Below are 6000 nucleotides of genomic sequence, written 5' to 3' on the forward strand. Positions count from 1 at the left end.
TCATATTGTTAAATACACAACACCTGGTTCAATGGATTACAAATGTCTCATTAACAGAAAGTGTAGTTCTGTTGTTCAGCTGTGATCGTACCTGTTCTTTCAGCTCACTTGTTCTGTTTTGGGTTTTTTTTGTCATCCGTGCTGCTAAGAACGAGTATAAATTACATTACCTGGTTTGTAAATGCAAACCAAGTCTTTAGGCCAGACAGTAACTCACCTGTCCACAGAAGTCTATCAGACACACAGCTCCAGCCTGAGGGTCCTGTGGGGACACCAGCACAGCCGGGTGGCAGGCCGGTGGTAGCATTCTGCAGAATCCAGATAAATGACTGTTGACGACCAAAACCGCCTCGCCGGGAATCTCTAGCTGAACCAATCATGGGTACAAAGATCAAAACAAAGAATTCCTGTATACTACATGTCCATCTAAACTCTACACCTATTCACAGTTTACAGGGTTGTCAGAGACTGGAGCCAGGAATGCATGGGCAGGCTCCCTGAATATGTGGCAACCTAGGTAACCATGTAAGACCAATTGACAATTTGCTACACCTGTTCCTCAAACAGTGACTGTCCGCTCATCGCTTAACAACCGTAACTAGATGTGTCAGATCCGTTAAGCTTTGGATTTCTGTGCAGCTGGCTAACTGTACACACTCAGCCTAACAGGACGCTTACAACCCGCTCTGTCACAAGCATGATCTCATCCACGAGATGAACAGTTCATCCTTTGGAGCACTTTTTTTTGTCTCTTTGAGCAGCACAAGCTCAATTATATATGAGAAGAGGCAGACATCCCTACAGCCGATATCTCCAAAACTCTGCCACTCACACCAAGTCAATTTAGATGGATAAATGAAAATAAGTAGCACTACAGGTAGATCTTTGGGTGAACTGGCCCTGTAACATGCTATCTAAACATGGATGCCTTAACACATCGTATCTCCTTTGTTTAATCTAAACTAAAATCTAAGCGTAAAACAATTAATTGTGGTTTGACGAGGGGTCATGTACCAGAACATGTCTTGCCTGGGACCAGTTCCTGAAGTCTCAACCTCAGCAACCTCTAGACTTTTTCTGGCCACATTCCAATTATAACTTGTTTTACCTGCACAGCCTTTAATCAACATGCACTTCCCTGTTATATCAACACCTGTCAACGGCAGCTATACATGGAGTCACACAGTCACCTGTAGGCATTTTAGATGACGCATTGAGATCTGGGTTTCTCTTCTTATCAACAAGTCACCTGATCTCTCTCTCAATTCATTACACACTCTGAACAGCAGTTGTTCATGTTCTGCTGGCACATTAACAGGACTGCTTCATCACTTTTCTTTGTGGTAAAACTTATACAACCAATACCAACCTGCACAGAGTTCTAAAGATAAAAGCTCCTATTGAAAATGAGTTTATCACAACTCTCTTATTAAGTGGCTAATCTTTCATCTGACACCCTCTGTGATGTTTACTTCAATTACACATTAAACAGGAGCATCCTGTCTCTGTTAAACATACATTCACAGATGCACTATTAAGCATTAAGTGATAAACCACTGTGTTGCTTCTCTCGCCTCATAAAAGCTCTCTGATGTCTCCTCAAAGAACAAAAAATGCTGGAAATGCCAGCAGCAGCTCATCCAGTGTACTCAGTCTAAAGCTCAGCGGTGTGTGACAGCATGTGCGTCTGTTTCAGACAATCCCAGTCGGATAACCATGATGACAGGACACGCAGCCCTGCCAATGGGTGAGGAGGTTCTGGCTCACCGGGATCAGAGGCTGGAGAGTAAATGACCGGGTCTCTCATCAGACTTTGTGTGCAGCCTGTGGGCGGGCCTCCTGTCTCACAATGATACGTCAGGCTTCTATGGTTACAAGTTATGTGCTGTGTCATTTTATTTCTCTCCCTATTACAGCACAGAGCCTAACGGTTTCATTCAGGTAATTCATTTGGATTCAGCTGTGTTCTGTTTCTCTAGTTCGGTGGTTTCCGAGTCACAACAACCTCAAAAAAATCAGCTTGGTGTTCTTGACCCCTGGTTGAGAATCAATCAGTGCTCTAGACTAGGCATTTCCCCAACAGGTCATATGAAATGTTGCAGGTTACTATAAATTACAAATGCACACTTAGGTCCCATAGATAGTCTCAGCTTAAATGTTAGCATCATCCTGTCTCTGGGTTTTATACACTTGGTATAAAAACATCAGTCTCTGTTTTGTTTAAAGGTTGAGGGGAAAAGGGTGAAAATGTAATTCAGTTATTAAAATCTCAATATCAATAATGAGATTTTAAAACTCAATAACAGTAACAGCTGGTGACGGCAGTTTGTCAGCTTACATGTCGAATAACAAATGAATCAACTATTACAGTAGTATCAAAAACAACAAAGATGGGACAAACCACACAGAGATTGTTTCCACTGTCTTACACACATTGTTTTGATCAGAGATAACTGAACATCTGGCAGTTGATCCCTGAGAAACTGTCACCTGATCTCGTACTGAAAAAAACATGGGCAGCAACCAGCAGCGTCACTGTCTATGACATTTGCGCCAAAAAAAAGAGGAAAAAAACACAGAATTAGAGTGAGATCCTGGATGGAGAGGTGTGTATGACTGGAGAGGTGTGTATGACTGTACAAGTGGAGGTGGGTAAACTTTTTAGAATAAAGCTTTTATAACTTCAGGTACAGTTTTTTTTTCTCCCTCGGGCAACAACCAAGTGTCAGTCACAACTATCAAACATGTTTTTAAAAATCTTTATGAGAACAGCTGGCAGTGACTGGATCTGAACTCATGCCCCGAGGGAGATTTGTCGAATGAATCTTGAATCTTGAACACATGAGATTATAATCTTATAAATCTAAATCTCACACACTATAATTTCACACAACAGTTTTTTTTCTACATGAACCCCTCATTGGACAAAAGCTGTTGTGTACAAATACAGCCTGAAGATCATATTAAAGAATGTCCTTTCCTCCTTCAGATCTTGTACGGTAGATTCCCATTATTCCACCAAATCACTTTACCCATGATGCAAGATGTTGTTTTCAGCAGCGTCATGAACCTCACAATCATGTCCTGCAAATAAAACCTACTGTGAGAAACACTGTAACTAAGCGAGCAGTATTGTAAACAATACTGATTGTGTTGGGACTGAACAGCAAAAGGTGAACACAGTCAGATTTCCTCTCTTTGTTGTTTAAAGTGTGATGACGATGCAACCAGCTGGTTTCAGGACAGTTCATCTGTCCTAGGGTGACCGAACATATCACTTAGCTTTGTGTGTGTAACACTCAGACTGAAGTGTTAACACGGCAGCAGTAAAAAGTGCTGAGCAGCCGACAGAAGCAGGAGAAAAAGAGGTGCAGAGGGCAGACACATTCACGCCTTCACGGCACCACCGGATAACAAATATCAATCAGACTATTATTACTATCCTGGTGTGTTAGTTGGAGAGAAGAGGCATCATTGTTTACAGTAAAAGCGAGTTATCATGTTTCCACAGTTGTAATAATTTGCATAATTTGAAGACGTCTAAGTTACTATCTGACTTGTGTATGTAAAGGTACTTGGCATATTGACAAGATTGAGATTTGATATGAAAACTGACACAGTGTGTAAGAAAACACGTCAAAGACTCTATTGTTTAGAATGCTGACAGGAAGTTGATGCATATTTTACAGCTCTATCACAGTATCCATCTTGACTGTCTCAGTAATATGGTGGTCACCAGCAGCTGCTGTCCACGTCAGACATTTAAACCCATCTCAGCAAATCCAGTGAAAGCTCAAATCCACCAATTTTACACTTTAAAGTGTGTTTACAGGTCTTGGAGGAGTATGTACAACTGGACATGTGAGTAGTATAAAGCCTTTTGTGGCTCCAGAGGAAGCCGCATGTTATTTGATAAATGGCCTCTGGTGATGTCACTCAGTGAGTTGCATTGTGGGTAATGCAGCTGCCAGGTTTTAAAAAGCAGTCCACTGGTCTAGCATTGCACTCCCACAACACTGTTGGACTGATATGATCAAAATCAACACAGCAGAACCAGAGATGTCACCTTTTTATTCCTTTTCAAAACACGGCACCTACATTACCCACAATGCAACATGGCCGCTCAATGACACCAGTACGTACAGTAGTTGCTCGTTGGCTGTATTCTTTGCGGTGTTTGGTGTCTCAGCTCCAAACCCCCAGATTGTTTTATCTTCACACTTGTGTTCTTAAATCCCAAGGGACACTGACTCTTGAGCAACTCTTCCACATAGGCAGTATTACTCCCCAACACCTGTAAACAGATTTTGATATTTGAAATCATGTAGGTTTAATTTACTTTAGTCTCTTTCTATTTAGCTTTAATTTTCTTTTTTTTCCTTTATCTTATTGTGTTTTTTAAAATCTCTTTTTTTTTAAGTCTGTCATGAAAGCTTCATGTCAAAATGCTGATTTGTCAGTCCACTAGTTGTAAAATAAGTTTCACAAAGATGATCAAGACATGAGATGATTCTTTCCCTTTTACATGACACAAACAGATGCATAGTGGGGTCCAGACTTGAGGAGGGGTCTGTGGGAGTATTAGTTTGGATGTAACCCTCTGAGTGATCAGGTCCTGCAGTGTCTGAGTTGTGCTGTTATTAAGCTGATCTAAAATGAGTCTGCTCACCAGATCAGATGACTGCATATAAAAGCACAGCGCCACTGAGAGGCAGACTTTGAGTATTGCTGTGCATCATAAACTAAATCCAGCACCCGCACATTTCACAGAGCTCAACGTCACAAAACAAGTAGTTAAATCCGTATAAAAAGTAGGTTGCCTTTATTAGAAGCTGGGAAACCAAAACATTATCAACATCGTTGTTGTTAATACTTTTTTGTAAGAGCACAATATTGCCATCACCAGCATCATCATCATCATCTCTTCGCACTTTTTCCACAACATGCAAAAGATTCAAGAGTTCAGCGTTCCTTTTCCACACCACTGACAAAAGCTTCTCCACTTCATCTCCTGTAGGAATCACAACTTGGCTTACATTTACATTGCCAGTACAACTGAAGGTAGATAGAAAAAAAACATCAAAAACAGTACAACAGAAGAAATCGTAGAATGGATGAGAGAGGAGAAATTCACAGCCTTATGCCATGTGCCCCCTGTGGGATGATGAAGAGGACCCCTCATTCAAGGCCTCAACGCTGTGATCTAGACAGAATCTGATCCTACTGCAAACAGCTCTCTGAGCTTTACATTGGTAGAAACAAACTTTTTTTTCCTATTTATTTTCTTATTCGTATCCAATCGTCTTAAAATGACATTAAGGATTGGGTGCCAATTCAGGACCTGAACGTAGAAAAACACACTAACCTGCTAATAAGGACAGTTGTAAAACTATTGAATGTGCTTCTGAACCGACGACTTGGTTCGAGTCTGTCCTGTACACATCCAGGACTCATTTCTATTGCAGCCTTGGGACCAATCAGAATTTCTCCTAATAATGAATTTAGGTTCCCAAGATCACAATAGCAACTTTCTCTTATTTTTATTTTTTTGCTTTGACATCAAAACACTATTTATCGCAAAAAAGGACAATCTCACAAGTGCTGCACCTGATCTCCGAGTCACTAGTTTTGAGATCGTTTATGGCTTTGGATGGTCTGCTGATCATACAAATTGTTGACTTGTTCTCAGCCTAATTTGCCGCTTGTAGCAAAGACCTAAAACATGAGGACAGGTTACATTCTCAGGCCTCCAACGTTATCAGAGCCGCTACTGAACTGAACTCAATGAAAATTAAGGCATTAAAAGACAAATGAATGCCTGATATAAACTGAGCTGCTGATCTCGTCTGAGCCTCAGTAATGTAGAATTCTCAATTGAACAAAGTATTTGCTTGTGAAACACTAATGGGTGAACAAAAAGCTGAGACACAAATGGACATGGATACCCACAGTAACCATTAAGCTGATGGGACTGGGAGAGGGAGAGAAGAGAGTGAATGA

The sequence above is a fragment of the Pagrus major genome, chromosome 6, assembly GCF_040436345.1.
Source record: "Pagrus major chromosome 6, Pma_NU_1.0".
Classification (NCBI taxonomy): Eukaryota; Metazoa; Chordata; class Actinopteri; order Spariformes; family Sparidae; genus Pagrus; species Pagrus major.